General features: G+C 41.8%; 1 protein-coding gene across 16 annotated transcripts in view; it reads left to right on the top strand.

Annotated features, from left to right (window-relative positions):
- caska (calcium/calmodulin-dependent serine protein kinase a) overlaps window positions 1-18626 on the top strand; it is a 540018-nt gene that overhangs the window by 416030 nt on the left and 105362 nt on the right. The window lies entirely within an intron of this gene.

Below are 18626 nucleotides of genomic sequence, written 5' to 3'. Positions count from 1 at the left end.
TAAGTGGCAGGTAACATTCGTGCCACACAAGTGCCAGGCAATGACTATCTCCAACAAGCGAGAGTCTAACCACCTCCCTTTGACATTCAACGGCGTTACCATCGCTGAATCCCCCACCATCAACATCCTGGGGGTCAACATTGACCAGAAACTTAACTGGACCAGCCACATAAATACTGTGGCAACAAGAGCAGGTCAGAGGCTAGGTATTCTGCGGCGAGTGTCTCACCTCCTGACTCCCCAAAGCCTTTCCACCATCTACAAGGCACAAGTCAGGAGTGTGATGGAATACTCTCCACTTGCCTGGATGAGTGCAGCTCCAACAGCACTCGAGAAGCACGACACCATCCAGAACAAAGCAGCCCGCTTGATTGGCACCCCATCCACCACCTTAAATATTCACTCCCTCCACCACCAGTGTACCATGGCTGCAATGTGTACCATCTACAAGTTTCTCGCCAAGGCTTCTTCAGCAGCACCTCCCAAACCCGCAACCTCTTCCACCTAGAAGGACAAGGGCAGCAGGTGCATGGGAATACCACCACCTCCAAGTCACACACCATCCTGACTTGCAAGTATATCGTCGATCCTTCATCGTCGCTGGGTCAAAATCCTGGAACTCCCTACCTAACAGCACTGTGGGAGTACCTTCATACACAGACGGCAGTGGTTCAAGAAAGCGGCTCAGCACCACCTTCTCAAGGGCAATTGGGGATGGGCAATAAATGCTGGCCTTGCCAGCGACACCCACATCCCAGGAATGAATTTTTAAAAAACTCGCACCAAGTCCTGTTCACCCATCACCTCTGCTCGCTGACCTACTTTGGCTCCCAGTTAAGCAACGCGTCGATTTCAAAATTCTCATCCTTGTTTTCAAATCCCTCCATTGCCTCGCCCCTCCCTATCCCTGTAATCTCCTCCAGCCCCACAACCCCCCCGAGATATCTGCGCTGCTGTAATTCTGCCCTCTTGGGCATCCCTGATATGTAATTGCTCAACCATTGGTGGCCGTGCCTTCTGTTGCCTAGGCCCTAAGCTCTGGAATTCAGTGCCTAAACCTCTCCGCCTCGCTACCTCTCTTTCCTCCTTTAAGATGTTCCTTTAAACCTACCTTTGACCAAGCTTTTGGTCATCTGCCCTAAATTCTCCTTATGTGGCTTGGTGTCAAGTTTTTCATCTTATAATACTCTTATGAAGCACCTTGGGATGTTTTACTATGTTAAAGGTGCTATAGAAATACGAGTTGTTGTTGTAAAGGCCTTGTATGACACGCTATTTGAGTTCAGGTTCCAACACAGTTAACTGGCATTGGTAAATAATAACTAAAAAAAAAACTCAAGTGCTGTGCTTATGCCCAGTAATGCACATTTCTCAGAGGTTAATGCAAATTAGTAAGTAACAATGAAAAGTCTGGATTAAGTAATGATGGCCTGGGCTTTTTAACTGTCATGCTGAAATAAGGGACTAGAAAAGCTAGTCTTCAGTAATTATAGAGTTGTGAAGAAAAGTGAGAGAGCAGTTTTTCATAGAACTGGTAAGTATTTCTGTTATCACTTCTCTATTCAAATTTTGCTTAATTTAAAAAAAAAAAAAATGATGTTTGGGATATGGGCATCGCTGGCAAAGGCACAATTATTGCCTGGAGAAGGTGGTAGTGGGCCGCCTTCTTGAATTGCTGCATGTCGGAGTTTGATACAACTGAGTGGCTTGCTAGGCCACTTCAGAGGGCAGTTAAACACGGTGTGGGACTGGAGTCATGTATAGGTCAGACCAGATGGACACGGCAGGTTTCCTTTCATAAAGGACATTAGTGAACCAGTTGGGTTTTTATGACAATCGAACAACTTCATTGTCACTTTTACTGACACCAGCTTTTCTAAACTGAATTTAAATTTTCAAACTGCCATGGTAGGATTTGAACTCGTGTTCTCCAGATTATTTCTCCAGGCCTCTGGATTATTAATACAGTAAGATAACTACTACACTACCGTACCACAAATTAATTGCATATTGGGGAACAAACATTAAAGCACAAAAGAACAAACTTACATTTATATAGCTCCTCTCAAGATGTCCCAAAGCACTTCACTGCTAATGAATTACTTTTGAAGTGCAGTGACTGTTTATAATAAATTTACTGTTTAATAGCCTTTTAATTGTTTAATATTGGGAAAGAGATTGTCTCATCAGCTTTTTTCTAACTTAGAAACCTAATTTTCAGTCACAAGCCAATGACGAGAGCAGACTGCATGTATTAAAGTAGGCACGGAGCTTTACTTTCACCAATATAAAGCAGTACAAGTTCTACAACTGTGTGGTCTGCTCGCACCTTTCTAAAATAGCACGAGTAACAGCAGTAGAACTGAGACACAATTTAGCTGTATGCATTAGAAGGGGATACAACTTGTTTATCAAACAGACTGGATAGGTATTGGGCATTGTGCACTTGAACAGACAACTCGAGCAACAAACTTTCATGATATAAGGATGTATGACATTTGAGCTGTAAATTACTGTGGACATGCATCATTTTTTCCACTCGCATGGTAATATAGGTAAACAGTGAAAAATCCAACTTATGAACACTTGTTCTGTGTCTATTTTGTTTACTTGGCTTTCATTTATGCATTTCAAGAAAATGCCGATCACAAACTGTACATTATGTAAACAGAGTTGTGTGCTTTTCTCTGCACCAAAAGGAGCCAAACTTTTCTATTCCAGGAGGACTTTGAACTTTTCCAATGGTAATGAGTTTACCTGACAACTCAGTGATGTGAAGTTTTATTTTTAGCATTTCTGGCAGTTCAGCTGAGATATCAGATACTTCCCACAGAGAGAGCAGGAAAATCAGGTCAGGTAAGGCCTTCTAATAACTAGCCCAGTAGCAACTTGGATAGATGCCTAGGGAATAGTGTGTTGCCGAAAACATGCAAAACGAAACTGCACAAACCCACATCCTGTTTTCCATGGCACAGCAAAGTCCTGCACCACTTAGATGGGAGAAGGTAGGGAGCGTTGCGTATTAATTTTTTTTGAAGCACTGGGTTATGGACCTATCGAGCTTCTGTGCCATTCCATTGCCAGCACCTGACGTTTTTCAAAAAAAATTGCATGTCATATGAACTGGAGCGGGGGCGGGGGGGGGAGCGGTTGCATGATGTTTATGCAACGAATGCACCTGACTGCAGTCATCAAAGTCACAACAAGGTTACGTGAATCAGGTCCACAAATAGTATGATATTAAATCACTTCTGGATTTGTTTGTGTTTCTATGTATCATAGGACGTTTTTGGATGCTGTGAGGCTATTTCCTAGTGAGTTTACATGATGCAACTTTCTTGCTTCTATGGGAACAGTTTTCCAGAAGGAGGGAAGATACATATACAGTATTCTGAAATTATGCATCAGACCTAATAGGGATGCAGAGCTGGCTTGTGTTGAGTACCTCAAACCAAAAGGATAGAGCTGGTTTGTGTATTTAAAAGCCATCTGAGTTAGGTGATGGAATTAGTTTTTAAAAATTGTGTAAGTTTGAAATAATACAATTACTTGAAAAGCTGTAGTGTTTTCATGGTTTGCCACAACATTCCTTGGTGGAATCAGGCCTTGCCGGTATAGAAGGAGCACATAATAAGGTTCATGAAGCCCAGTGCTGCCTGTGGAACACGAGTCAGAATGGGTCATTGCCTTCAGGAGAGGAGGGATAAAGGGAGAAAATGGGAATACTATTTGAAAAGAATAGTAAGTCTAGGATGGAGTACCCTCCATCTAATACCAGAGGCAGTGTTGAATCTATTGTTAACAGTTGCTACCAGTAATGGTTTAATTCCCATGTTGCTCGTTCCAACTTTTCACTTTGGAACTGAGTTCCGCTCAAAAGAATTCAAACAGTAATGAGATATATAATGGATTTAATCCTGTGCAGAACAACAATTTATGTAAAGTCAAAATTCACATAATTATTTTACTTTTTCAGCCAATCATAGTCATGTGATTCAATATTTAAGCCAAAATAAATAAGACTTGGCAAAAACTAAAACAAAGTTTGTTGCATTGCTGATATTTAAAATTGTTTCGGGTGTGGCATAGTCTGACACATGAAAGAAAGGAGATCAAAAATATGCATTCTGTTCCCATTCATCTCTCGCATCTAGATCTGGTTCTGGCAAGTAATCGGTAACATTTATAATGCCGAAGTAGTGAAACCTCCAGAGACCACAAGATGATCAAATTGAAGATTATCTAGCAATCGGTACCAATAAGGATGAGGACAAAAATAACTGACTTCAAAAAAGTGAACTTCAAAGGAATAAGAAAGGAACTAAAATAAATTAAAATTGATAAAAGATATGTTTGAAGAAAAATGGAACATTTTTAAACAAATCTGTTGCATAGCAACATAAGTTTATACCCAAGAAAAATAAGTGCTAGTTAAATAAGCATTCTCCAAAATGGATGAATAGGCCAGTTCAAATGTGAATATAATCGAAAAACAAATTGTATAAAGCCCACAGGGAGCAGGAAGGCGGGGAACTCTGGGAGGTGTATAGGAATTTGCTAAAAGGAGATATTCAAAATGTAGGAAGCATCCAAGAGGTCAGACCAGCTAATGATGTTAAATGTGTTTGCCAATCTATAATATTTTAAAACTCTTGCATCTGGAAAGCACTTCCTGTTTGTCATACTTAATTCCCGCAACACCATATTTTTGCCATCGCACTTTCACCATTGCACGTTGTTGATTGCCTCAAACTAAAACAGAAATCAGAACTGAAGAAATGGGGAACATACAAGGAGGGAAGCAGCTAAATAAATGCCAATGAGAAACGACTTATGAAAACAATCAAATAAGGTTTTAAACAAATAAATATTTTTAAAATCGCAATACTACCAACAAATTTACCTAGTATGTATTTGAGTACCTTGTTCTTTCTTGAACGCCTCACCTTCTCCCAAAGGTCTGGGATTGGACCTAATATTTTTACCCAGAGCTCTGGCTCTGACTCTTAAGGCAAGTTCTGTAGTTTGAACATGTGGGGGTAGAAATTCATTGCGGGCAGTGTCGCAAAACCGGCAGTATCGGATCGGCCTCCCGTTGTACGCAGCACCGGATATTCAGTTCCATTGACTGCATTCACCATTGACTGCAGTGGAACTGAATATCAGGCACAGTGTATAACGGGCGGCCAATCTGAAACCGCCCGTTTTGCGCCACCGCCCGAGATGAATTTCTAGGCTGTGGTGTCTGCAGTTTCCCAGGAATGATTTCCCAAGTGGGGAAAATGTTCCTCTTCAGCCTCCAATACTATTTGGTTATTTTTCAAGATTATTGGAAGAACCTCTTATGGCACCAACTTTCTAAGAGACTGAATTTTGCTGCTCTGTGGCAGTCTATAATATACTCCCAGTAATGTGACCAATTCCTTGCTATTCTGCAGCTCAATCCAAAGGGATTCTGTTTTGACCACTTCTGTATTTAAATACCTATACTCAAGTGCTATCACATTCTATCTAATTAATACTGCTTCATTTTCCTCCTTGTATACCTCCTGAAAGTTTTAAACCCAGAAATATCTAAATGCCAGTCCTGGCTCAGCAGCTGCCATGATTCAGTCACTACTGTTGTGCCATGTTAATCAATGATAGTCTCATTTAAGAGTGCGAAGTCCTTCCCACTTCAATTTTTTTTCTTCTAGCAGAGGCTAATTTTTCAGATTGTCAATTGTAATTCAAGAAGCATTCAACTGAAGGTCATTCCATATGTATATCACCATGCAAAATTCAAATCTGAAGCATGAATGGCACTGACAGGTAAAGTGGAAAATGTTCTACTAGTTGAGCAGAGCTGTCAACATTGGACAATCCTAGATACAAAATTTTCAGTTATACTGTTTTTACTTGCGAAATCAGTTCATGCTGAAAAACATAAACAGGGTTAAAAACTGCAAGGCTATCTGACACATGGACATCAGCGGATGGCAAATGACATTATAATACACTCGTTTTTCTTGCTGTTTTTTTCTTTTTTTTTCTCTTTCTCTCTTTACAGCCCAGACTGGCCAATCTTGTTTTACTTAGTCCCTTAATACCTGATGCCATTACTTTAGGCAGCAGACAATTGTTCAAAATCGCTAAGATACCCCTGTCATCCTTCATTTGTCCAATTTTATTTAATGTGCACAAATATTGCACAAATAGTGGATTGGAAAATAGATTAAAGGGTAAGACGATACATGATCAGTGGTGTACATTTAAGGAGTTATTTTACAACTTCCAAAAAATATATATTCCACTGAGAAGAAAAGGGTGTAAAAGAAAAGACAGCCATCCGTGGCTAAGTAAAGAAATTAAGGATAGTATTCGACTAAAAACAAGGGCATATAAGGTAGCCAAATCTAGTGGGAGGATAGAGGATTGGGAAAACTTTAAAAGACAGCAAAAAATAACAAAAAGATTGATTAAGAAAGGGAAGATAGATTATGAAAGTAAATTAGCAAAAAATATAAAAACAGATAGTAAGAGTTTTTATAGTTATATAAAAAGAAAAAGGGTGGCTAAAGTAAATGTTGGTCCCTTAGAGGATGAGACCGGGAAATTAATGGTGGGAAATATGGAGATGGCAAAAATACTGAATGAATATTTTGTATCAGTCTTTACAGTAGAGGACACTAAGAATATCCCAACACTGGACAAACAGGGGGCTATAGGGGGGGAGGAGCTAAACACAATCAAAATCACTAAGGAAGTGGCACTCGGTAAAATAATGGGACTCAAGGCGGATAAATCACCTGGACCTGATGGCTTACATCCTAGGGTCTTGAGGGAAGTGGCGGTAGGGATTGTGGATGCATTGGTAATAATTTTCCAAAACTCCCTGGACTCGGCAAAGGTCCCAGCAGACTGGAAAACTGCTAATGTAACACCCTTATTTAAAAAGGGCAGTAGACAGAAGGCTGGAAACTATAGACCGGTTAGCCTAACATCTGTGGTAGGTAAAATTTTGGAGTCCATTATTAAGGAGACAGTAACAGGACATTTGGATAATCATAATTTAATAGGACAAAGTCAGCATGGTTTTATGAAGGGGAAGTCATGTTTGACAAATTTGCTAGAGTTCTTTGAGGAAGTAACATATAGGGTGGATAAAGGGGAACCAGTGGACGTAGTGTATTTAGACTTCCAAAAGGCATTTGACAAGGTGCCACACAAAAGATTGTTGCTTAAGATAAAAAATCACGGGATTGGGGGTAATATTCTGGCATGGATAGAGGATTGGCTATCTAACAGAAGGCAGAGAGTTGGGATAAATGGTTCATTCTCAGACTGGCAATCAGTAACTAGTGGTATTCCGCAGGGGTCAGTGCTGGGTCCCCAACTCTTTACAATCTATATTAACGATTTGGAGGAGGGGACCGAGTGTAACATATCAAAGTTTGCAGATGATACTAAGATGGGAGGGAAAGTAGTGAGTGAGGAGGACATAAAAAACCTGCAAGGGGACATAGACAGGCTAAGTAAGTGGGCAGAGACTTGGCAGATGGAATACAATACTGGAAAGTGTGAGGTTATGCACTTTGGCAGGAAAAATCGTAGAGCAAGTTATTATCTTAATGGCAAGAAACTGGAAAGTACTGCAGTACAAAGGGATCTGGGGGTCCTGGTGCACGAGACTCAAAAGGTTAGTATGCAGGTGCAGCAAGTGATTAAGAAGGCCAATGGAATGTTGCCTTTCATTGCTAGGGGGATAGAATATAAAAACAGGGAGGTTTTGCTTCAGTTGTACAAGGTATTGGTGAGACCGCACCTGGAATACTGCGTACAGTTTTGGTGTCCATACTTAAGAAAGGACATACTTGCTCTCGAGTCAGTACAAAGAAGGTTCACTCGGTTAATCCCGGGGATGAGGGGATGGACATATGAGGAGAGGTTGAGTAGATTGGGACTCTACTCATTGGAGTTCAGAAGAATGAGAGGTGATCTTATTGAAACATATAAGATTGTGAAGGGGTTGGATCGGGTGGATGCGGGGAGGATGTTCCCGATGATGGGCGAAACTAGAACTAGGGGGCATAGTCTTAGAACAAGGGGCTGCTCTTTCAAAACTGAGATGAGGAGGAACTACTTCACTCCGAGGGTGGTAGGTCCATGGAATATGCTGCCCCAAAAAGCTGTAGAAGCTACATCATTACATAAATTTAAAACAGAAATAGACAGTTTCCTAGAAGTAAAGGGAATTAAGGGTTCCGGTGAGCGGGCAGGAATTTGGACATGAGTCTAGGTTCGGATCGGTCATGGCCCTGTGGGTAGCGGAGCGGGCCCAGGGGCCGTGTAGCCTGATCCTGCTCCTATTTCGTGTGTCTAATTCTGTTAGATTCAGGAGATGGTTCTGTGATAGTGGATTGGCGGTTGGGATCAGATCAGCCATGATCTTATTGAATGGCGGAGCAGGCTCGAGGGGCCGATTGGCCTACTCCTGCTCCTATTTCTTATGTTCTTATTTACCTAGTGCTTCAAGCACATTGAAAACACTAGATACGAAGTAAATGAAAGTACAAGAGCATACAGAGGTAGGAATATCCCAGCATTCATAGCAGAAGTAAAAGCCCTCTATTAGTTGTATAGCCCCTACAGAAGGCTGTTTCTACTATTATGAACACAGTTAGATAATTGTCAGGAATAACTGGCCACGGTCATAATTAGATGAGATCGTGATCTTGAGGAAGGAAGGCAGGAATTGTGACCTCAGGTGTGATTTTTACACCAAATGTAGGAGAGTTGGTAGGCCTGGTGGGGAGATTAATCAATAAAATAAAAGTGAAATACTGTGGATGCTGGAAATCTGGAATAAAAACAGCAAATGCTGGAAACACTCAGCAGGTCAGGCAACATCTGTGAAGAGAGAAACGGAATTAACATTTTAGGTTCTGGTAAAAGGTCATCGACCTGAAATGTTAACTCTGTGTGTCTCTACAGATGCTGCCTGACCTGCTGAGTGTTTCCAGCATTTTCTGTTTTTATTTAAGGGAGATTAATTGGCCTGCTATGCTTCCTTCTTAGCAATAGCACAAGTCAAGGAATTCTGATGCAATAAACCTTTTTAACGGAGTGAGGGTCTCTCCATTACTGAATGGAAATACTGTAGGAGTAATAAAGTGCTTGTTCTCCCAATGGACAATCAAGCTAACGTTATCTGTTTGACCCATATAAAATGTAATTGGCATCAGCGATGTACAGAAATAACAATTTAGTATGTAATGTTTTTTCAAGATGCAGTGGAGTTTTTAGAGGACAGGTTCTTTATAATTTACTCAAATCAATAAGGTTCTTAAACATTGAATATCAGGTATCACAGATTTATTAAGCGTACAGCACATGTAACAGTACTTAAAATTACTTACATGTATAACTGAAACTTGCTGGTTTAGTTGAGGGACTCAACGTGTTAAAGTTCTGAGCTCAGTATCTTAGGCCATTATGAATCCAAATACTCATTACAAACAGCCTTTTTTATACATTTCTCTTACTCCCTCCATGTGACAGTCCACACAGTTCTGTATTACATAACAATATAATTGTTAAAATACAACTCCATATTAGAATTTGATTGAGTTATCCATTATCAATAACTTCAGTTTTTCTTGCTTAACAAGCTCTTTTTTTCCATTCAATTCTCTGACTTTGTTGTTGTATTGATCATTTCACTCTTGGAGCACATAATTGTTACTCCACTAAGTGAAAACTTTTAATTATAACTCCGTCTTTGATTCAGTGCCATTCCTTTTACAGAATCCCCAATTAAAAAGGATGATATATATGCCGATGTTTTCCTTTGCAGAACTGTTTTTCCACACTGTTATCAAATAATGCAATATACAAATCCGCATGCAGTGGGTATGTCTTTTAATTAGGTTTACTGAAATTACTAAATTGACCATTGCTGCAGGGTCGGCCCTTGCACAATAGCCCAGTGATACTTTAAATTGACTTAAATTTCCCTGCTTAACAGGCAAAGGCTAAAGGCTAACATTACTACAATATAAAGGGAAATCAATAGTAGTACAACATTAGTACACTTCAGGACTGTCTAATTAACCCATTCCTTACCAGGTAGATTGCACGTATTGTGCATATTAGCGGATGATGGGCAGAGTAATCGGGACACATAGATAATGGCCCCCGTGAGAGGCCCAAATCATTTTCACAATCAGGCCCTCATTTTAATATGGTCTGCTTCCCATGCACTGAGAGTGATGACAAGAAATCGGCAATGGGGTGGGGCGGGGGGGAGGTGGTGGTGGTGAGGGAGCGGGATATCTGGCAGTTGCTCTATGGTGCCGTACTGGCATTTTCTGATAAGGGGGAGAGGTGATCTTGGGGGAGGGCTGTGGAGGATCGTGCATTAGGCATGTCATTAATTCCAGGGCCTGGAGTAGCATTAATGCTGACCTACCCTGTTTTTGGAGCAGCCTCTACAGACCATTGGTTAGGTTACTCGATGCCTCTTAGTACTTGAAAATTGCCCGAGGTCCTATTGACATAATGGGCCCTCGATTTGCATTATATAATGAGGCTCCTGCCTGTTTGTGACGAGAGTCTTTGCCTTCTGTCTGAAGGCCCCAAACAAAATTGCGGTCAGCGGAATGGGGAGTACATTCTGCATTCCAATTTTGTGCACGCTATTGCCCCATTCTCGCCCAAAAACGGGGATGAAAATTGGTGCTAGTATTTGTAATAGTGTGTGTAGATTTATTGTGTGTGTGTGATCAGAAAATAAATCCATCTTCATCTCTGCCTTCAGTAAAGTGAAAGCTAGAAACTGAAGTCAGTGGTACAGTTTATCTTTCTGCCCTATTTTTAGTGTCACCATTCACAATTCAAATGTTACAAGCAAATGAATTGCCTAGAACATTAATTCCTTTCAAAGTTTCTTTGCTGCCATTTTAAAATGTATATATACTTTGACTGCAAAAACTAAATAAAATAAACAGCTGAGGTTTACAGAAAATTCATTGTACATTCATTAATGTAACAAGATGTAAACGTTGTATTTCATTTTGATATAGCTATTCATTTGAAACTGCTTTTCATGAAGGGAGGTTTTGTACTCTGTGTTATTCTCAGTCAAGTGGGATATAGTGGTGGCCATGTATGTCTGTGCCAAAATGATGGATGTGAAATAGTTTGTGAATGGCTTCACAGAATTGCATCAAATCTTACAGGTAAATGAGAAGCCTAGAACATTATTTACTTTCACAGTTTCATCAGTTAAAAAAAATGCCATTTTAAAATGCAAATACTATGACTGCAAAAACTAATCAAAAGTGGGAGATTGGCATTTTAGTGTTAGTATAGAAATGGGTGCAGAATTATGCACTTGATGATGCCTTGTTAATATTTATCATGACACAGCTGCAGCAGCTTCATGTGACTTACTGCCATATACGAAAACATTGGGCCAGAATTTGCTGTCGGAGGCGTACCTCCAGAGTACGCCTCCAACCCGAAAAAAAAATTCGAACCTACCTGCTGGCTTCGGAGACTTCGGGTCCTGGGCCTCCAGGCATATGCCTGTGTAAAGGCCCATAGATCCCAGGGATGCAGGCAGTTCAGAAGCATCCCTGGGATCATGTGGGCCAGGTCCTCCTATCAGAAAGGAGGATTCCATTGCTGTCATTTGAGAACGGAATCTCCTAATGACGAGCAATGGCATTCTCAATTAATTAAAGAATTTACACAATTCTAATAAAAATAAATGTTCCCATTTTCACATTTAGTTAAAAGTCCCTTTAATGAAGTATTTACAATAAAAATTTAATTTTTTGAAAAATAATAAACTAATTTGAAATGTTTGTGGATGATTTTTTATTTTTAACTTTTTAATTTAACATTTATATTAACCCTTACGCTGGTGAAAGCAGGCCCTACGCCTGCTTTTACCAGGCATAAGGGTTTCACGGGCAATTGCTGGGCAGCAGTTCGGCAAATAACCCAACTTTGCACCAGCGAAAGTGATTTTTCTTTCGGTTCTGAGGATCTGTCAAGGCGAACCTTGTGGGTTTTCGTGCACACGGAAACCCAGAACTTGCGGGACCTTTTTACAAGGTTTATGACGGCGTACGTATGCCATCATCGGGCCTGCAGAATCCCGGCCCTTAGCTTTCCTCACGAATACTTAACAAGAAATCTACTGGATTTGTACTCAAGAGTCTGCTTCTGGCTGTAAATAATGTGAAATATAACAAAATTGAGCAGGATTACTTGCATCTGGATATGTCTCAAAAGTTCTCACTTTCTTCCCTTTTTTCCTTTCCCTCCTTCCCCTCTTCTTTCCCCCCCCCACCCACCCCCAATCCCTTGGGCGTCAAAAAACTAAAGGAACATTTTTATGCTGTTAAATTTTTGTTTGAGTTCCCTAAGTGTTACCATGGATTAACGCACCACCTAATACATAGAAATACGTTGCAATTACAACACAGAAACAGGTCATTGGGCCCAACCAGTCTGTCAGCATTTATTCTCCCGCAAGCAAATATTTCTAATCATATTTGCCCGCCCTGTTCCTATACCCCTTTAACCCCTTTTCCTTTATCCACCAATCTAATCTTGAAAATTTACATTGTTTCTGCCTCGACCACTAACCCACAGTGATTTCCACTGCCTCACAACTCTTTGTGAAGAAGTTTCTCCTGCCCTCTGTTCTAAATATCTTGCATTTAATCTTGTATCTATGGTCCCTCTTTCTTGACCCCTCAACTACTGGAAACAGTCTGCTTCTATCTACCCTGTCCCATGCTTCCATAATCTTAAAAACTTCCATTATACCTTCCTGTAATTTGTATTCTAATGAAAAAGGGCCCCATTTTTTCAATACTTTCTTCGTATTTGTATTCCCTCATACCAGGCAGCATCCTAGTGAATCTGCATTCTACCTTCTAAAGTCTCAATATCCTTCCTATAGTGTAGAGCACAATACTGCATACCATACTCTAGCTGAGGTCTTATTAAGGTTTAATATAGGCTCATTGTTAACTCTTATCTATTCTATACTATATCTCAAGATAAAATCTTGAATTCTAGTAGCATTTTTACAGTCTTGAATAATATGTACTTGGGTGATGTACTGGCGAACAGCCAGAGCTATTAGAATCATATCGTATGAGTCAGCACCTTGGGAAGAGAAGAAATAAAAATTAGTTGGGGAATGGGGAGAAAGGTGGCCTGCTGTTTAAAAAGAGAAATTAAAAAATTGGCTTCACAAAATCAGGTACTCTGCTGTTCCTATGAACCAAGATCACCTCTCTGAGGTGCTTACTCTGGTATTGGCCCACACCTGTAGCTTTTGCACTGTACTTTTGGTACCAGCAAAAGCCTAAAGTGCAGCAAAAGGACAACAAAAATGCTTCACAAATTTATTAATGGTCTTGCTTCTCTTCCCCCTCCCCTATTTTGTTCCAAGATTAGGCAGGAGCCCCACTGTCGGCATCTGCTGATCCCATCTATAACTCGCCATAATTAGAAAAGCACAGGAGTAGCATGCCTTGCACTCACATTTTCCTCCCTTCCTGTGGAATGTGCCTCTTCACTCTGTTCATCCCCAGCTGGCCTGTTTACGGTTGTGAACACAAGAAGCTGTAAACTTTTTTTTAAATGCCACAGGATTTCAGCCAAATATCAAATTGTCTTTATCCTCTTGTTTCCCTTGAAATTGTTTTAAAGTTAAACAAACTTAAATCATCTACGTACATAGAAATAGATAGAAGTTACACCATAGAAACAAGCCATTCAACCCAACCACTCCATGTCAACTTTTACCTCCATGCAAGCAAATAGTTCTAATCACATTTACCCACCCTCTTCCCATATCCCTTCAACCTCTTTTCCTTCATCTACCTACCCAATCTAATCTTGAATATTGGCATAGTTTCTACTAACTCTGGAAGTGTGCCTCAACTGCTAACCCTGTGGCAGCCTCCCAACCCTTTGTGTAAAGAAGTTCCTCTTGCCCTCTGTTCTAAATCTCTCACATTTAATCTTGTAACCGCAAATGCTGGAAACAGTCTGCTTCTATCTACCTTGTTCCAACCTTTCATAATTTTCAACATTTCTATCATATCGCCCTGTAATTTGTTCTGACAAAAAAGCTGCAATTTTTCAAGCCTTTCTTTGCATTTATAGTTCCTCATACCAGGGAATATTCTAGTGAATTATACGGGTTACAGATTTTTGGATGAGCTTATGTTTACAAAGGGTGGAGGATGAGAGGCTGGTCAAGAGAGCAGTGGAATAGCCGAATCTGGAGGTAACAAAAGGAAGGATGACTTTCAGCAGCAGATCTGCTGAAGAAGGGGCAGAGATGTTACATAGGTGCAAGTAGGCAGTCTTTGTGATGGAAAGGATATGGGGTCGGAAGCTCAGCTCAGGGTCAAATAGGACATTGAGTTACTACTACGACTTTCATATGACATGAAAAGCTTATAATGGGACGTCTAGTTTGGCTATCCATTCGATGGCCTTCTGAGTTGCCGAGTGGAGAAATTAGGTGCCTCCTTCAACAGAGCTTAGTGGGCAGGTTGATGTGATGTGTTCCATGGCCACAGTCACACTTCGGGTCCTCCCTCGTCTTCCACTTGTGGAACAGTTGGCCGCACCGTCCATGCCCTGTGTGGATTCGGGGGAGATTGAAACCAGAGACCTCAGCTGTTAGATCAGTGATGGTGTTGCTTCTTTATGTTGCATGCATCCCACGATTCCGTCCATCTGGATAGTGGGTTGATAACAGCTGCATGAATATTGGCTGCTGTTTCCCAGAATGGCTGGTGCAATTTTAACTGATTTGGTGGTGTGTTTTTCAAGTCTTTGTGAATGGGAAGGTTGATGTTGCTCATGATTTTTTCCACCTCACGGAACATGGTGGCGTTGCGGCGAATGGCAGGCAGGGCAATGTGGGACAGCACCAGGAATCATTCAGTTGGAGTGGACTTGAGAGTCCCTGACCCCGTCCTCATGGCAGCGTTTAGCTGCACGTCCACGATCTTTGTGTGGCGACTGCAGGACCATGAGGCAGAACAGTATTCTGCAGCAGAGTAGACTAGGGCTACTGTTGCGGTGCGAAGAGTTCTGGCTGTGCTCCCCTATGACGTTCCAGTGAGTTTCTGGACCAGGTTCACCCTGGTTTTTACTTTTTGGGCAGTGTTGGTGAGATGAGGCCAATATGTGAGAGGGTATTTTGGGTGGGGTTCATGGGTAAGTTGCCTTCCGCAGAAGGAAACGTTTTCCCGGCGCCATTTTGTTCAGATGGAACACCGACACAACTGTCTCTCTGGATTGGGGCGGAGGGACCAAGTCCGGAAGTAGCATTCCAGTCGGTCCAGGCCGCATGTGAGCGTCCTACTTGCTTTCTCTAGCGTGATGCCTGCGTCAGCAGTGCTATGTCATCGGCATAGGCGAACTTCCGGGATTTGGTGCAGGGCATGTCTGCCGTGTAGATGTTGAAAAAGGCCGACACCTGTGGCAGACCGTTGTTGAGCGTCCTTGTTCGGCTGGTCTAGTCACCAAGGTAGATGCAGAACTTAGGATTGCTCGTTAAGGTGTTGATAAGTCTGAGAGTCTTGCGGCATTGGATGATTATTGAAAGCTTCAGTAGCAGGCCTTCGCACCAGACAGTGTCGTATGCCGATGACAAGTCTCAATGAAGGCAGCTCCAGTCTACAGCTGCTTCTGGAACCCTGCCACAATGTTGGCAGTGAGTACATTGAATTAAATATTCTAAATTGCACTTCCTGGTGTAGACTCTGCGTGTCTCAGTAAGGATTCTTTAATCTGATTGGTTAAGGAGACACACCATTGCATGCCCTGTTCACATAGGTCCCAGATCCCCTTGTTGAGGGCGCCGCGCTGTTTTGAATTTCTAGTTACCACTAGTCATAGTGCAAAAGCCCACAGAAAGTCTGTGGGCAAGTGTTGGTGTAATGAATGGCAAGCGCAGAATCTGGGCCAGTGGCTTCAGTCTTTACAATGTTTAATTGCAGAACAAGTGCAATTAGCTGTGTGGCAATAACGGAAACCTGGCTTAAAAACGGTGAGGACTGGGCATTTAATATTCAAGGGTACGAGGTGTTCAGAAAAGATAGGGAAGGAAAAAGGGAGGTGGGGTGGCAGTGCTGATTAAGGAAGATATTGTAGTGTTGGAAAGGGAGGATGTTCTTGAGGGGACAAGGACAGAATCCATTTGGTTAGAGTTGAGGAGCAAAAAGGGTATGATCACACTATTGGGGGTATTCTATAGGCCTCCAAATATTGAGAAGGAGGTAGAGCAGCAAATCTGCAGGGAAATCGCAGAGATATGCAAGAGCGATAGAGTGGTGATATTGGGGGACTTTAATTATCCAAATATCGATTGGGATAATGCTAGGGGAAAGCAGGGGGGGAGGAATTTCTGAAATGTGTTCAGGAGAATTTCTTTGACCAATATGTTCTTGGCCCAACTAGGAAGGAGGCATTGCTGGATCTGGTGCTGGGGAATGAGGTGGGCCAGGTCGACCAAGTGTCTTTGGGAGAACACTTGGGTAAGAATGATCATTGTATCATAAGATTTAGATTAGCAATGGAGAAGAGCAAGAAACAATCTAGAGTGGAACTTCTAAACTGGAATAGGGCTAACTTCAATGGGATGCGAAAGGATCTAGCCAGGGTAAAATGGAACCAAAGACTGACAGGAAAAACTGTAACGGAACAATGGGTGGACTTTAAGGAGGCGATGTTCCAAGTACAGGCTAGGTACATTCCAACAAGAGGGAAGGGTAAAGGAACCAAAGCAAGGGCTCCTTGGATGATGAGGGAGATAGAGGAGATGATGAAACAAAAACAGAGGGTGTATGATACATGCCAGGTGAATTCTTCAAGGGAGAGCCAGACCTAATATAAGTTGAGAGGGGATGTGAAGATGAAAATAAGATTGGCAAAGAGAGAATAAGAGAGTAGAATGGCGGTTACCATAAAAGGGAACCCAAAAATATTCTACCAGCATGTAAACAGTAAGTGGGTAGTAAGAGGCGGGGTGGGGCCTATTAGAGACAAAGAAGGTGATACATGCTTAGAGGCGCAGGGCAAGACTAGAATACTCAATGAGTACTTTGTATCGGTGATTACTAAGGAGGTGGATGCTGACAAAATATCGGTAGAAGTGGAAAAGGTAGAAGCAATGGAAGGGGTGAAAATTGATAGACAAGACACAAGATGTAATAGAAAGGCTGGGTGTGCTTAGAGTGGATAAGTCGACTCGTCCAGATGGCTTGCATCCCAGGTTGCTAAGGGAATTGGGGGAGGAGATAGCAGAAGGGCTTGCCATAATTTTCCAATCTTCCCTAGACGTAATAAGGGTGGACAAAGGTGAGCCAGTGGATGTGGTGTATTTGGATTTCCAGAAGGCATTCGATAAAGTGCCACATAAAAGGTTACTGCATAAGATAACAGCTCACGGAGTTGGGGGTAATATATTGGCATGGATGGAGAATTGGCTAACTAACAGAAAGCAGAGATTTGGGATAAATGGGTCATTTTCCGGTTGGCAAACGGTGACTAGCGGGGTGCCACAGGGATCGGTGCTGGGGCCTCAACTATTTACAATCTACATTAATGACTTGGATGAGCGGACCAAGTATAATGTAGCTAAGTCTGCAGATGATACAAAGATGGGTGGGAAAGCAAGTTGTGCAGAGGACTCAAAGAATCTGCAAAGAGATATAGACAGGCTAAGTGAGTGGGCAAACATTTGGCAGATCGAGTATAATGTGGGAAAGTGCGAGGTTATCCACTTTGGCAGGAAAAATAAAAAAGCAAATTATTATTTAAATAGAGAGAGATTACAAAATGCTACAGTTCAGAGGGACCTGGGGGTCCTGTGCATGAGATACAAAAAGTTATCATGCAGGTACAGCAAGTAATCAAAAAGGCAAATGGAATGTTGGCCTTTATTGCAAGGGGGTTGGAGTATAAAAGCAGGGAAATCCTGCTACAACTGTACAAGTTATTGGTGAGACCACACCTTGAGTACTGCGTACAGTTTTGGTCTCCTTATTTAAGGAAGGATATACTTTCATTGGAGGCAGTTCAGAGGCGATTCACTAGGTTAATTCCAGAGATGAGGGGGTTGAGCTATGAAGAAAGTTTGAGCAGGTTGGGCCTATACTCACTGGAATTTAGAAGAATGAGAGGTGATCTTATTGAAACATATCAGATACTGAGGGGGTTCGACAAGGTAGATGCAGAGAGGATGTTTCCCCTCGTGGGGAAATCTAGAACTCGGGGGCATAGTTTCAGAATAAAGGGCCGCCCTTTTAGAACTGAGATGAGGAGGAATTTCTTCTCTGAGGGTCGTAAATCTGTGGCATTCTCTGCCCCAGAGAGCCGTGGAGGCTGGGTTATTAAATACATTTAAGGTGGAGATAGACAGATTTTTGCAAGATAAGGGAATGAAGGGTTATGGGGAGCGGGCAGGGAAGGGGCTTTGAGCCCAAGATCAGCCATGATTTTATTGAATGGCGGAGCAGGCTCGAGGGGCCAAGTGGCCTATTCCTGCTCCTATTTCTTATGTTCTTGGATGCGGGGGAGGTGCCTGAGGATTGGAA

This window comes from Somniosus microcephalus, chromosome 14 (genome assembly GCF_052327205.1).
Source record: "Somniosus microcephalus isolate GS21.2 chromosome 14, FLI_Smic_1.0, whole genome shotgun sequence".
Taxonomy (NCBI): Eukaryota; Metazoa; Chordata; class Chondrichthyes; order Squaliformes; family Somniosidae; genus Somniosus; species Somniosus microcephalus.
Note: the sequence above shows the minus strand (reverse complement) of the source record. Positions and strands in the feature narration are given on the sequence as shown.